A 16,888-nucleotide genomic window follows, 5' to 3' on the forward strand; every position below is an offset into this window, starting at 1 on the left:
CCAAAAATAGATGACTGGATTGAAAAGATGTTGTATATTTATACAATGGAGTACTACTCGGCAATCAAAAAGATAAACTAATGCCATTTGCAGCAACATGGACGGCTCTAGAAGGGATTATGCTCAGTGAAATAAGACAGAAGGAAAAAGAAAATTACTGATGGTTTTACTTATAGGAGGAATACAGAGGATCTAGGGGAAAAAAAGTAAACAGACAACTATAAATGAGTGATATTCTGCAGGGGAGGGATGGAAAAGGGACCAGAGGGAGGGTGGGAAGAGCACACAGGACTATGGGGAGGGTGTACAGGTGAATTGGTGGTGGAGATTCTCTGGGGATTACATCTGAGAAAAGAAAACAAACTTTTACAAAAATGAACAATGATGTAAAATATATACAAATAAATAAATTTTATATAAAAAAGAAAATAAACCTGGGGAGGTTTATTCCACACACTTAGCATGGAAACTTGGCCAGATATAAGGTGTGCCATAGAGTGACATCCCGGCAGGTGGGACATCTAGACAGAGGAGGGTGCTTAGAGCTGTGCTTGCCTCTCCTCCAGAGGAAGCCACAGGATGGTGACAGGGGCTCAAGAACATGGCGATGTTTGCTGAGCACCCACTAAGTGGCTGACATAAATACTGTGTGTCACAGCTCCTGTGATGGTGGCATCAAGCCTGTGACACAGGCACTCTGTCTGGTGCATGCACTCATTCGGAAAGCCAGAGCTGAGAATCAGCCCGGCCAGGGTGATGTCGCTTGCACAGTGAGTGGGCAGTGGTGAATCCTAGTCTCTCAGGCTGTAAGTTCCCTTCTCTTTCCACTGTCGCTTGTGACCAAGACGCTTGCAAATGACATTGAGAGACATAGTGTGATGGGCAGGGACTGTCACCTTTGTCTTCTGTCCTTTCCAAAGCCCGAGAAGAATCTACTTTTATGACTATTGTCACTGCACATGATGCCATTTCCTGAATAGGAATGTGTGGTAAAGTGTGAAATGACATGGTTCTGCCATTGAGATTTTTTAAAAGTCTTAAAATTTTGCTGATTTTCATTGTTTATGGGATTGTGAGAGAGAGGTAGAGAAAGAGCATGTGCGTGCACACACGGACCGTGCTTATGATTTTTTTCTGTTGTTGGGGAGTTCTGCTGACTTGTGTCATAAAGGCCACTCAGAGCTTGAGTGGTGAGCAAGCCCACCGCCTATCTTAGGCCGCCTGTCTCATGCCAATTGTGATCGGCCTACCATGATTGCTGGGAATTAACCACTGTCAGGGGCCACGCTGTGAATTGCTATGGGTTTGAGGTGTGAGTCTCAAAGGGGAAGGAAGCAAATCCCTCCCAATCCAGGAAATCTAGTTGACCCGTCAGAGCCCTAGAAAGTCCAAGCTTGCAAGATCACCCAGGCCTTTGCCACCGTCATCAGATCTGCCCCTGCCCGCACAAGGCCGAGAGCCGGGTTGAATGAATGGGAGGAAGAGCGGTTCCCTCTTTCTCTGGCCGCTTCCCTTTGTTATCCACAGGCCTTGGAGATCTCTAGGGGTGGGCAGGGTGACTTGATTTGGATCCCCGCCCTAGGCTTCACCCCTGGAGCCACTGACCCCAGTTGTTTGGGCCACAGCACCAGGCTGGAAGCTGGCCTTGACTCTATCTAATCCACAGGCACTTACTCATCACGTGGCCTGGTCCAAAAATAACACACGCAGGTTGGGAACACCAGCTAGCAAGCGGCCCCCGCAGGCCAGGAACCCGCCTTCCTGTTTGTGAACGGCTGCCCCCTGCATCGACCTCCTGGTGATTGCCTGGTCTTTCTGCTTCCTTGGGTCCCCAGTTGCTGCTGCTGGTCAGCTGTGTTGCTGTCCCCATGCCGGGCTTCCTCTGCAGCCTGGTGTCCCATGCAGATGGGCAACCATCTGCCTGAATTCTCAGGAGCCCAAAGGGGGCATTGCCACCTGGGACCGTGGTGCTTGGAGTCAAGGGAACAAGGGTAAACCAGCTCAGTTGCTGTTTCCACCCCCACCACCCCAGGGTGAAACAAAGGGGAAGTTCAGCTTCTCATTCCAAAATGCACCTCGTGTCCCAGGACACAAGCTCAAGTCAGCACCAGCACCTGAACGGTTACAATAGGAAACCTCGCAGGTTAGTGGTGGCAGGTGCCTGGGGACAGCTTTCTCCAAATCCAAGCTCTGCCGTTCACCCACGAGTGTGAACTGGGCCTGTCTGCTCACCCTTCACAGGAGACCGACTCCTGGGTTGCAGTGCTGGAGGAGGGAGGAGGGGCCAAGGGATCCTACCTAGGGCTCAACCAGCACCTGACCCATTTTGCTCTCAGCCCTGAGCACCCCTGCTTCTCTCAGTAAGGATCTGGGCTAGCAGTAGAAACATTTCCTGTACCAACATGCACACAACCTCACCCTGGTGAGAGGACTTTTGAAGATAATGAGACAATAATTCAAATCTTGATTACTTGCCCCGCTTCTAAAATCATGGTATTGCTCTTGAGGTATGAGATTTCTTGGGATAACAATAGCACTGGCAGTAGCAGCAGCAGTAGAGGTGCTAGCAATAGTTGAGGCAGCAGTACCAGGACAGTGTTATCCTTATTGACTTGATAACATAACGCCACAAATAGCAGCCGCGGTAGGAACATTTGCGGTTAACGGCGTTCCTGATAGTAGTGATGATAATAGTGCTGGTGGTAATACCAGCACCACTTCCTCATAGTAGTAGTAGCAGCACCAGTCATAGTAGTTAATCTTGATTATATTCTGCAGCAGACACTACTAAACTCCCCCATGGACCAACAATCCTAATATAACTGCTCTTCCCAATGCAACAGAGAAGAAGCAGCCTAATGCCTGTATTTGAATGCAGAATTGCTCTTTCAGCCTGGGCTGTGAAAAATCAGATCTGCATCTAGCCCATTTTTCTGCCTCCAGTTGTGTACTATCGCCGTGGTTTGCACAGCGAAACAGGCACCAGTGAGGAGGCACAGCTGGGCTCCTAGTGAGGCCACCGTGGGCCTTGGGAATCAGATGAGCCAGTGCCAGGGCATGGGAAAGGGGACCAGGCGGGGCTGGCTGTCCCGGTCCTCCAGCCGGGTTTCTCTTGAGGCAGCCAGTAGGTCCCTTGGTGTATGCACCCTGGGTTCTCAGAGCAGCCGATCTCACCGTGAACCTGAGAGGGTGGTGGGTAGGCATCAGAACTCTGTCTGTCACGATGCTGCCGGTGGCCTTCGGGGAGAGAGTGCCGAGTTTCTGGGAAAGCAGCGCCCTGAGCACTGAGCTATATTGTAGATGGTATGGAGAGGACCTCTGGGGCTCTAAGGTGCTGTCCCACTTCCTGTTGTCTGCCTGCTTGATGGCAGGAAGTCACTCCGTGGGCATTCTTGTGGTAGTGACTTTACTGCTCACTCTCAATTCCCACCTGTAGAAGGACCTGACTTCCAGCTGGGGCAGCTCTAAGCAGTGTTCTTCAGGAGAGACTATGCCAGACTGTTTTCTTTTTCTTTCTTTCTTTTCTTTTCTTTTCTGTTTTTAATTATAGAAATAGTTTTATCTACTGCTTAGAAGAAAAAGGAGAAAGGAGGACCAAAAATCACTCATAATCCCATCAGAGAAAAATCAGTGTGGTTACTTTAGAGAATATTATCCCAGTTGATTTTTCATGTATACATATTGTAGAGTGTTTATATCTTTGTGGTCATATGTATTTGTACAGATGTTCCTGTCCTTTTCTGCTGTCTGTATTGAGCTTGGTCCAAAATTTATTTACTTACTCACTAAGGTAGCGTCGGTTTACAGCACTGTATGACTCAGGGAATAGGCTCATACCACCTCAGCTGTAGTTACACTTTTTGAGTAAAACAATTTAATCATCAAAAAATTACTGGATGTTTAGGTTGCCTCTATTTTTCCCCCTATTATAGATAACACTGCTGAACATCTGAATTTTTGTTGACATCCTTGGTATACATGATACATGCTAACAAGAATTATTTTTAAAGCTATACTTTCAAAATTCAATACATGGAAATATATTTTGGAGAAATGGACCCAATGCACATCACCACAAACATTATAGGGCACAGCCACTTTCACTGCCCTTATAAGATCATGTTATGGAACTTTCTTTGACAATGCAACATAGATTTTTTACTATTTGAGTATCTTTATGTTATATAAAACATCCTATATTGTATTCATGTATTTATATATAATCACAGTAATATATATATATATATATACTCACTTATAATTATTTTATTTTAATTTTTATTGATAACCCTTTTTCAGTCTTTCTGTGAGCTGACTCTTCCCTTCTCATCTTTTTTTTTTTATTGATATCACTGTTGTTATTTTCTTTTTTTTTTTAAGACTTATTTATTTAGGCATACAAGAGATGGGGTGCAGGGGTGTAGATTGAGAGGATTCCTCAGACACAGAGTGAGAAGCAGAATAGACAAATCCACTAAAATACACTGCTAAAGGGAGCAGTGGGCGAGGGGGGAGGTCTGCTGCGCCATGTGGGTCACCTCTCTGGCCAGGGATTGAACTTGTGTTGCAGTGGCTTCAGATAGCTTCATAGCGCTGCAACTTAACTACCTGCACCACTAGGGAGACTCCCCCCCCCCACTGTTGCTATTTTTCTTGTTTATTTCTAATCACTATTTATATATTGCATATTAACCCTCTGTCATATTTATGACAACATTTTTCTATGTTTACCTCTTGCCATTACATTATATTTTGATAGGTATAATATTTGCATTATATTCAAATTGTATATATTTTCTCTTTGTATTTATAGTTAGAAAGATTTCCCCCATCTACATCAATTAATTCTGCACCTATACTCTTCTTTCTTTGTGATTTCAGTATCTGAATTTTAAATCTTCAATCCATTTATAATTTATTTTGATATTTGATACGAGATGTTAAATTGATCTTCTTTTATATAAAAAACATTTTAACAAGATTTATCAAAAGAATTCTCTCCATTGTTTTTGATTCACTTTTTTCTGTGCTTAACAAATACAGAGATCTGTTTCAAGGTTATTTCACTTCATTGATCTATTTGTTGACTCTAATAATAGTACAGAACTCTATTACATTGAGCTACATTTTAATATTTGCTAGAGTGGGCCATTGTTCATACTCCTCCTTTTCAAAATTGTCTTAAAATTGAAAAATAATGTTTTCTATTATTTTCTCTCAGTGTAGGACATAGGTTAGAATCCACATTTTGCAACAGGGAAGATTAAGTAAGACTCAAATTCTTACTTTCAGAATGTAGCTATAAACCACAGTTGTTTAATCTCCCTGCAATTCAGTTTGCCCCTTGGTGAAACTGGTTGGATGGTGCCAGGTAGGGTAAATTCCTTGAGTACCTACAGCCTTAGATGAAGCTTCTCAATCTATGGCCACTGTCAGTCTCAGGTCAGGGGTTTCACATTCTATCCCTGACCTCATCTGGTGGGGTAAAAAAGAGACCAGCTGTCTCCCTGGCACCTAGGACCCCTGGGTTTGAATTTTGCTGCTTCAACATTTCAAGGTGGCAGAGCTCTTGGCATCTGAAGAATTTCTACATGGAGCCATCTGTCTCAAGCCCATGAGCCATAAACAACAACCTATTTCTCGTTGAAAAAGGTGGGTGGGGTTCAGAGAGCTATACACAAAATCTGAGTGACATCATTCTATGGTCGTAGTGAGGAACATAGAGATGATGAGTCTGATTTCAGAGTCAGGCCAACTGAGCTTATGGACTGGCTCACTTAATGACAGCTGTGACCTTGGGCATGCTGCTTAACCTTTCTAAGTGCCAGTGTCCTCAGCTGTAAAATGGGCATTGCTTTAGTGCCTTCATTCTAGAATTATTGTAACATGTAAAGATGATTTTGGCTATAAAACTCTTGTCAAGATGCTTGTTACAGTATATGCTCAATAAATAGTAGGGTCTAATAATGATAATGCTACTAGGTGGCAGTGTGTCTTTGGATGTACCTGTTAGTGCATTCTCAGAGAGGAATACCAACCGGTCAGCTCTAAAGTTTAAACTGCTACCTGAGTGCAGACTGAGAGCTGAGAATAGTGTTACATGACCCACTTTATTATCCAATAAAATACACTTTGGCAAGTTGAGAGCATGGTCTTCCCAGGATCTTATGGCTGTGTAGACATGGTAAGTTGTGGGCTTATGTACACACAATTATCACACATACACACCACACTCACACATGGAAATGTGGACTGGGTGTATCTGAGTCTGGAGTCTGCAGAAGGTCTTGCTACCAAACACCATCAAAAACTTTTGTTGCTGTTATTGACTAGCAGAAACTAGAAGAGAATTCTAGGCTCTAAAATTTCACAGAGTTTAAGAGTATGGTGCGTACTCAAAGCAGTGTTGGTAAGAACAACCCTGTACGTTTTGAGTACAGCCCTCGGATTATGATGTCTCCTAGCTTAAAAGGGGCTTATCCTTACTTCTGTAATCTACTCCCTATCTGTCTACCTACCTGTTTATCTTCCTCTCTATCATCTATTTACATATCTGATACACGTCTTTACTGAGCACTTATTATCTATCTAGCATGTCAAACTAAGGGTGAATTGGACATGACCCTGATTCAGGGAATACTCTCAGTGGTGGGAGAGATGCACATAAGCAGATAATGAACAGATAACTCTATCTTTGCCTCGACTTATGATCTTAATGGTCACCATTAAGATCTCACACAGGCTTTAACTGAACTGAAGAAGCAGCACTTGATGCTGTCTCCAGTCCTACATGTCTAGCACATATTATACAGAAGTGTGTGTGAAACATTATTAATGTTCACTAATACTTCTAGCTCTTATCATCTTCCCAAATCTAAAGATAATTTTACATACCTCTTGCTTGAAGTCCGGGTTGCATTGATAAAGTACAACCAGAAGTGCCCAGTGCCATTTTCTGGGCTCGAACATGTAAAAGTTAGGATAGGAAACATCAAGCTCCTGTCTAATTCTGTCACTAGCCAGGTAGTTGCAGTCAGGTGGTACTAGACCAGGTAACCAGCATCTCAGAGACTTTACAATGTGAAAAAACAGCTGCCACACCTCCCCCTGCAGATTTACGTTAGGAATCTGTACAAAGGAAAACTGTGAGCTTTGTTAGCATTGCAGAGCCTCTCCACTTCTGGTGTAAAGTGAAATAACCTTCTCATAGGGGGTGAAGGCTTAATCTAAGACAGTTGGGTAATCCTTGAGTAGGATTTTGAAAGAAGAACAGAAGATCAACAAGAATGATTCATATTAATCCTCAGCAATTTTGCACAGCATAGGGTATTTCCGCCATTGACATTGTCAAAGTCCCTCCTAGAGCATACCCTCAGAGGGAGGTGCTTCTGATTCATATTCTTTCAGGTGGGTGCAGTTGGCAACATTCTGCACATCAAACGTCTCTGGATGAAGGATATTACCGGGAAAGTCTGCAGGCACATGGCGATGGAGTTAGTGGGATGGCATTGCCTTCCAGGACAGATTCCAGGCACCTTTTCAAAGTGACACGCTGGCTGTCTTTCGTATTCAGGTTCCCGGCCTTGTTCCTTTGTTCACAAGAGTAAAACGACATGATAGTGCAGTGAGATAGAAGGAGGCACAGAAAGAAAAGGGGTATTCAGGGCACTTATCTTTTTTTTTTTTTTAACCAAAAGAAAATAAGACTAAGTTACATTTGGATTCTGTTTCCCTTGAAAGAAATACAATGAATTGACATGCAGCTTTCGGTTAGGAATAAAACCCCCTTGTCTGTCCCCACACTACATTTCATTATAGCCAACTTCTGGCCCATCGCTTCCCCAGGGGATAGCCGTTTACAGCATGACTCAAAGCAAAGCGTTTTGTATGAGTACTTTATAAGGGTGATGCCAGTGAGGACTTCAGGTGAGCCTAGAGGGCAAAACTTTCCCATCACTCTGCCCTCTCCCATTTGTCCGTCCGTCCGTCTGTCTGTCTGTCTCTACATACCCCGACCTCCTCCTGGCATGCTCTCATCCATGGAGGGTGAGCGGGCATCGCCGTCCGGCTTTTTTAGGGCAGAATGGAGCAGTCTTCTTAATGGCTAGAGAGGAGGGAGAAGTCTATTTCCAAAGAGAGGCCACCACTGGATAAGGAAATGCATTTTCCCTGAGTCCCCACAAGCAGAGGTAGTCAGCCGGGAGTTTGCACAAAGGTCGGTGCAGGGGCATGCAGTGTTGAAATAAAGGTGACGGGAAGTGAGGAATGGTTCACTGTTACTCTGCCTCCAGACAGAGCTTTTCATGCCGTTTCTGGAATCTTCACCTCTGGACAAAAGATCAGGTTGTGTGCTCCACTGGCGGGGAATGCGATTGGAACGGATGACCAGCCTTGCTTCCGCTTGCCTTTCTCTTTCTGTCTCTTTGTTTCTGTCGCTTCTCTCTCCCTTCAGAGAGAAAAAGTAAAATTCTAATATTTCAGTGCTTTTGAATAACCACATCACCCTTATTGGGGTTTAGAGCAGCAACTTTTAATATAAGAAGTATTTCAGAGGCCATAAATTTGTCTTGAGTTTTTGATTCAGTTACATAGAAAAATAGAGACTCAGCAGGGGAGCTGCAAACCCCTCTGACTGGTCCTTTGTATGGAAAAGTGATATTGAGAGACAGAGAAACAAAATACAGGTCTGAGGCCTTCACTCTCTCCCCGCTTAAAAGTACAAGCTTCTGTTCTTTGATAAAAACGATAGCCTTTGAAGACTAGATGAATAATTTCTTGGCTAGTGATCTTGGGGCATGGCTACAATCTAACTTTTATACAAAGAGGCCAGTGAAGAGAAGATAAATATAGAGAGAAAAGAAAGAAACTAAGACACTAAGTTATCCCAAAGGGCATTCCTGTATTAGTCATCTTATAAAAATTATATGTACCACAGAATATCTATTTTTAGAGGCCAGGAGGTTATGTGAAGCAGTTCAGATGTCGGCAGAAACCCAGAGGCCAGCTCCCAGCAATGATATCGGAGCTTTGGATATTTGTTTTCTTTAGTTTAACTGTGCAAAGTTGGGACTGACCACAGGAGGTGTTGGCCACTTGGGCACAGCAAGGCAAGATGCGTATGCTGCTTCAAAGACGTCCGAGGCCCTGAGTGAGTCTTCTGTGTTATTTGTGTTCACCTGGGCCTGGACATGTACCTACACACATGTGTACACACACACATGCACACATATGCACACAGACACAGCACCGGCATGAACCTACATACCCATATACACACATGTGTGGCAGGCAGGTGTGGACACAGGACAACCCGTCATGCACGTTACCTAGAATCGGCCTCCAGAGAGCTTCAGGAAAGGAAAGAGTGTCCCACTCCAATATAATCACAATTCAACTTTTATTAAAAGCCTGAAAGAGCATAAGAAAAAGGCCTCGGAGTTTTAAAGACCTCGGAGTTTTTCCTAATGAGCTGATTAGGATACTTATTTTGACCCTTTCTAAGTAGTTAGATCTTGTCTGTTTATATAGAGGCCAGATAATTTGTGGCTTCTCTCTGGAGCAGAGTGTACTCAATTTGGCTACTGAGCAGTCAAAAATATATCAGGTTTAGTGGTTCCAGCCGAAATAAACTGCACAAAAAATGGGCTGGTTTCTCACTCGCGGCACATATGTTTTGCTTTTCTTTCCATTATTCAGAGTCACTCTTTTCCATACTCCCCTCCAGGCTCCCCTCTCTCACTTGCTGAGAGGACTTGTCTCCTGTGTTGCTGTAGGAGACACTGGAACTGGGAGCTCACACTCCCATTTGTCCACACGCCTTCTTCCTCCTCTCTATCCAGAGCTGGGGCCACTTTCTACAGTCGGCCACGTCACTGGAGAAATCCAGGGCTGGAGAGAGAGACGAGGAAGCCCACTGTGCTTTTTTCTATGCCTCTGTGGTAGGCTTGTTAGATTTAGCAGATGAACTCACAAGACACCAATTTGTATTTTAGATAAATGACAAGTATATTTTGAGTATAAGTAGGACCCAGTGTATACTAATTAAATAGGTCCCAAATTATACTAATAATTTTTCATTGTTTATCAGGAGTTGGAATCAAAATGGGTATCTATTTCGCCTGGTATCCCTATGTGGTACCCATGTGGGCTCCAACCCATCCCAGCCTCCTTCAGGGAACAGAGCTTATGGACAATCGGAGAGGATGCCAGCCCTCCCAGATTTGACTGGTGTCTGTTTTCTATCCTGAAGAGGGACTATAGATTCCCTGGTTTTGAAAATGATGGTAGAACTTTTTTTTTTTAAATTTTTTTAAAGATTTATTTATTTGTAAATACAGAACTGGGGTACAAGCCAGAGACTCAGGGGCAGTGAGAGACTTCACCAGAGACAGAGTGGGGAGCAGAACAGGCAGATCAACGAAGTACACTGCTGAGGGGAGCAGCGGGTGGGTCAGGAGAGGTCTGCCGCGCCATGTGGCCTCCTCCCGGGAGGGCGGGGATCGAACTCATGCGGAAGTGGCTTTAGCTTCTCAGTGCAGTGCTTTAACCCGCTGCACCACCAGGGAGGGCCGATGGTAGAACTTTTTAAGAGAAAGGGTCAGACACAGCAGAGGGGAGCTGTCCCAAGTCCACTCCTTTCCTGGACTTTAACCTACATGCTCTAACCAGGACATGGTTGTAATAACGCTGGGATACAGTTGAATGTCTCCTGAAGGCACTCACTCGGGATGTCTAGGATATTCAGAATACAAACCTTAACCCCATGTAGCCTTCAAGTACTGCATAAAGCAGGAATATTTGGATAGTAGATCTTGGGAAGGCTTTATGAAAAGCCACTGGGCTTTTCCACAAGCTTGGCGGGCACCTTAGCAGACAGTGTTAAACTGGTCCTCTCGGAAATGTCCTTCCACATTCCTTACCTTTCACTGTCTCCAACATACTAATTATGCCGTGAGGTAGCCAAAGCTAGTTTTGGACTGAGGTGATAAACCACCATTAATCATTAATTTCATCAATCTTTTATTTGTATTTAAATCATTTTATTATAAAGTAGTAAGTACATTATAGAAAGTTCACTAAAAAATCATTCATTGATACTCTTAATAGACTGAAACATGCTTAATGCTTAATGTAGTATATACAGATGTTGATTTATAATGATGTATACTTTAAACCTATATAAGATTAAAACTAGTGTTTTGGGGGGCCTCCCTGGTGTCCTAGGGGTTAAGTCTCACTACTATGAGTGTTACAGCCTGACTTCAATCCCCACCCAGGCTGTAAACCCACATGGTGCGGCAGACCTCTCCTGTCTCACCTGTTGCTCACCTCAGCAGTGTATTTCAGTGAATCTGCCTGTCTGCTCCCCGCTCTGTCTCTGGTGAATCCACTCACACCCTCACAAACTCTGTCCTACACCCCAGTTTTTCTACACACACAATAAAACCAGTGTTTCTTAAAAAATAACTAGAAAAAATCTGCTAACATTTTGGTCATTTTTTTGGTATCTATTTTGTGAGGCATACATAGATGCGTGTGCCATTCATATTTGTGCAAATGCCTAACCACATACTTGATGAAATTAATAAGGTTCTTATATGTTGTATCAGGTGTTTCATTTAGCATACCCCGTATATCTTTTCCACAGGTATTAAAATGTTCTCTAAGTAAATAGAGGTTTCAGTGATTCCCAATCTTCACATCTGGTTTTTTTTTTTTTTTTTTACACACTCAGGAAAATCTATTTTGAATAAGTACTTTGGAGTCCTGATATGAGGGGGAATCCAAACAGAAAAGACTAGATGGCTTTAGAGAGCATCCAACCCCTGGCCCCTTGGGATGATTCCTGGACCAGAAAGCCACCTGTGGTGTAACGACTCCCCAGGTGAGAAATGGGGGTATGTTCTGTGTCCTCCAGATAACAGATGTCATGTAAGGATAACAGGCCTTGAAAAGAAAATGTGTGAGGAGGGTTGCGTCCACCCTAAATCCATCATATTATTATAATAACGTGTTTGAAGTTCTTGGTGAGAACGTCTTTCATTGCTCTGGATTTCTGAGAGGAAGATTCTCTCTCCTGACATTTAATTAATATAATAGACATGATTCTTTATTAGAAATTGTGGTAAAATAACACTGAGTACTTAGCATCTATGTATGCATCTTCGCATTTAGTTAACGGACTAACACTATATCAGCTATCTGCCAGGCACAATACTAGGTATTTTATACATATGTGATTCCATTTAACCTCCCAAAACACTGTCTGAGTTCATGTTATCATTGTTATTTTAATTATCCTTTAAAAAGTATTTCAGAGTCTTTATAGGTTCCCAGAAAGTCCCTAAGATTGTGCATAGAATCCTGATTATCCTTCACCCAGCTGTTCCCAATGGTAAGTTCTCTTTCTCCTCTTTCTTTCTTTCACATCTAAGGTAACTGAGGCTCAGGAACGCTATGGAGCTTTTATAAATGAAAAATCAAGATACAATACCTAAGGACGTTATTAATTTTGTCAAGTGTGTTTCTAGGGATTTGTTAAAAAATGAGCAAGCACATGTATTTATAAATGCCTCAAAAAAAAAAAAAAGAAAGAAAGAAAGAAAGAAAGGAAGGAAGAAAAGAAACAGATACAGGTAGAGAATGATGGAGCCTGGGGTCAAACTGGGGTTGGATTGAATCCACAATAAATCCTCCTTCCCACGTTTGGTGCAGGGAAGGACAAAGCTGGTTAAGGAGAGCCCAATCAGAGTGTGAAACCGCCCGTTCTGGAACAGGACTCCAGTCGGTATAGCCCGCTCCCCAGTCTGCCTCAGAACCCACTGATGGAGCAGCTGAGTGCTAGGTTGGGGGAAGAACTTGGGTTGGCTTCCTAAGACTACAGGTAGGGACGAAAATAGAAACTCCTGACAGCTTGATTTCCTTCTGTTGGCACCCAGCTCTGTTCAGTGTTGCTGAAGGAGACCCTATAAATATGCAAACGCAGGGAAATCCTGCACCCGGTCATCATCTGCCTGGATGGGGCTGAAGGGAAGGTGCATTATTGCAGGCACCCAGCTCCGAGAAATCTCTGCATTTCTGAGAATCACTGAGCAGTTAGTGATTGTAAATAAAGGAGCCAAAGACAGCCAGTTTCTTTTTCTGAGTTTTGGATTATTCTGTCAGAAATGCATATAAGCATATGTCTTCAATAATAGCACTAACGGAGCAGGAAGCTCTCCGTTGGCTTCCCTCTGGCCTCTTTTCTCCCTTCAAATTGACATCTCAAAGCCTTAAGTCAAACTGTGTTTTATTTAGAGAATGGGCTATGTGAGATACAGATGTGACATGAACCAGGGCCGAGCCCAGCTCTGCTTCTGCCAAGATCCTTCACACTGAATCTGGGTTTCAGCATGGAGAGATCCCTGCTTCACTCAGGTTTGCTTGACTTGGATGATTTTGTTCAGTTCCTACCCAACTGTCGAGGTTTTGCCAAGAGTAGGATGATTTCCCGGCCACTGGGACAGTGCTGTTGATGATGTGGGTGGTTCACAGAAGCTAGATGCATCCAGCCACAAGAGCTTGGCTTTCTTCTCCATGAACAGCATTCCAGAACACCATACCTTTGCCCTGTGACTGCCCCAGAAGGAGCAGCCTGGGCCAAAGAACTAAAAGGGACAGAGAAAAACGTGACTAGGAGACCCCTGACAACTTGGACTGAATCTGCAAACTTACTTTTTGAAACTGTTGCCTTCTTTCCTGTGGACTTGAATCAATATGATGCTAAGAAACCTTTCTGAGTAGCCTTTTACCAATGGCTGATGGTATTTTCTTCCTCAGTTGCTGTAAGGTTTCCTAAAATGCCCTCCCTCCCCCCCCCAGCTGCTCTGAAATGTGGTCTTGACAGTTGAGAGATGAAAGGCTAGAATTCCTATCAGGGTGGAGGCACACACATCTCCTGGAATCCCCCACCAGGGGGGAAGCACCCCAGATTTTCTCAGACCCCCATCAGCGCGAAAAACCTCTATTTCTTGTCCCATGAGATCATCAGCTATTGCCTCCCCCCACCCCCCATTAAGTGTGGAACTTAATCTTCTGGGCCAATAGGAAGGGGAAAATTATCGAGATCTTCCTTCATAAGATGCCGTAAAGCTGAATGACGTCTTTTGTTTGAGGAGTTGAGTCCTCTCTTCTTGAGGTTATTGAGAGTCCACTTAAGCAAGGTAAGCAGGCCAGCTTAGAGCTATATTTGGAGACAATAAGGCAGATGAAACTCTATATCAATGAAACCAGGCAGCTCTGATATTTTGTGGGCAATTGTAATTTAGGGGGAGCTTTGGGGGCCCAAGACCAAACTGAAACTTTCTAGTATGAATCCAAAAATATAGTCTACCCCTGAAAGCAGGCAAGTTTACTAAACCACAAATGACACACAGCCATTTCCACTGAATGGAGCCAGGTTCCCTGCCAGTACTCGTGTGCCGGGGTTGGCTTACACTGACTCATAACGGCCTATTGTTAAATTTTCAGAATTTTTTGGAATTTGATATAAATAGCCATTATTAAAATTTAAATCATGTTAACTTAGAGGCAAAGACATGCTATTTTAAAAAGTGCATTAAGTACTCAAAAACCCCACTTCCTAATTACCTTACCATGTTACACTATATTATGTTTTTGCTATGACTTGCGCCTACAGCACTATCTATTGGGGTGTCCCTGCACATCCTCTCCCAAACTCACACTGAGAGATGTGAATTACTTTCATTGTCACGGTTGCCTGACACACCATGATGGGAGAGGGTGCATCATAGACATGAGCAAATGCTGCTGTCGCTCCCCCCCCCCATTTTTTTTTTTAACTTTTTGCTCTGAGAAAGCCAATAATAAATGTTTCCCAGCCAGTCACTAGCCTACAGGGGCCATATCCCGATATTTCAAGCACTAGCCTCATGCGTGCGTGGGCAAAGCATTCGTCAGAACCTGCAGGTTGTACGGAACCATTCACACCTGACAAAGACACAAGAAGACTTGTTCATGGCATGAATGATGTTACCTGTCACCACCTTACATTTCATTTTCACTGCGTTAAGAGCCTTCCATGCTCTTTAGCTGCTGTCCTATGGAAGCTGGGCATTTTAGGACAAGGAAGTTGATTTCTTCATGCATCTCCAACCATCTTCCTTCCAGACTTCTAGGGACTCTTGAGTTGTAGTAAAAGCTTCTAGTTATGGCTCGTGCTCTTTCTCTAGCATTGTGGTCCATCGCACGCTCTGAAACTACAATTGTTGCCCCAAAATACTTCTGAACGTACAGTTTTGTAACATGACCCATCTCTGTAATGGCATTTGTTGATATACCAATTTATGAGAAAGGAAATTGAAATCAAAATCCTTGCAGGTTAAAACAGTTGGGCACCTTTTTTCTTTTCTTTTTTTTTTTTTTTGCTTAAGGGAAGAGAACTCAAACACACACATCATCTATAGAAAACCATGAGGAATAAAAAGTAGCAGCCTAAAAAAATTATTAATTTTTCATTGTTAAAAAATTTTGAAAAGTTTACTGCCATTTATCACTTTTTCTCCCTCCTGGAATAATTTGGTTATTATGCTTCATCTTATTTGCCCTTCTAAGCGCATCAAATCGCTATCACCATGTGGAGGAAGAATTAAAAAAGAAAGGATCCCACATACTCTTTGTTTGATCTCCAGGACCACTCTGTCCCCTCCGAGCACGTGGCCGTGGCAGGGCCACGCTCTCCTTGCTGTTGTCTTGCCAACTCAGAATGGGATTCACTGTTCTCAAGGTCTCTGGACTATCACTTTACCCAAAACATCCATCCCGGGTATTGCGGGAGGCAGAGAAGCTCTGCATAGCTATTTATTTTAAGTGCCTGATTAAAATTTCATGAAAACAGGAAGTCAGGGGAAAAGAATAGATTGCAAGAGCGATGAAATCCGGGGCTTTGTAATTTTTAGCTCACAGGGAAAAAAAAAAGCGTTAAATCGTAAGGAAGGTATATTTTCAGAATCGTGCTGTGGCCACTAATGGCATATTTTGTCACTGGCTAGGGAGCCGGTGAACTAAGAATGGGTCCAATTTTTTAAATCTTATTACACAGTTTTGCTCTCATTTAGAAATTGTCACCTTAAAGTAACCTAATGCCGCTCTACTTAAAGCAAGCCTCACGCAGCTGTCGCTGTGTGCATGTCGGCGGGCCACATTGTCTTCCATCTAAGCAGATAGCAGCGCCGGCCTGACAGGGTCGCCCCGCACGGAATCTGTCCGCCTCATAAGTTGATGTTGCCTAAGAACTTAATCTTATCTAATTCCCATATCCAATGGGATAAAGAATTTGGGGGAAAGCGCAAGTAATGACTTTTTTTTTTTTTTTTTTTTTTTGCTGGCTGATAACTGAATGGTTTCTATATTTGGTCAGTGGAAAATAATATATCTCCAGAAAAAGTGTCTGTGGCCATTCAGCTGTCGAGGAAACCAACATTAACAACAAGAAAAGTTAACATAATCAACTCAAAATTGTGATGCCACCCAGTGCAATTACAGGGGAACAAGTGAAGAATAAGATGTTCCTGCCCCACTGCTGTTCCTGGAAATTCCCAAATCCTGGATGGATGTTGGATGGCCAACTTTAACCTTTGAGATCTCAAGCTGAGCTCTCATTTGGCTGAATAGACAGGAATAATTGCAACAGGCTAATGGCTAGACACATTTCATTTGCTCGTTTCAAATAAGTCACTATCTGAAAAAAACAAAAAAAACAAAAACAAAACAAAACAAAAAAACAATAGCCTCAAAGCCCAGTTGCTGAAAGAGGTGTAATCCTTAGGGAGAGGGTTCGAGTGAAGCAGGAAGTGGAGCCCAGAGGTGTGATGTTGCCTCCAGCTAATGC

The sequence above is a fragment of the Condylura cristata genome, unplaced genomic scaffold (assembly GCF_000260355.1).
Source record: "Condylura cristata isolate star-nosed mole 26May11 unplaced genomic scaffold, ConCri1.0 scaffold00028, whole genome shotgun sequence".
NCBI lineage: Eukaryota > Metazoa > Chordata > Mammalia > Eulipotyphla > Talpidae > Condylura > Condylura cristata.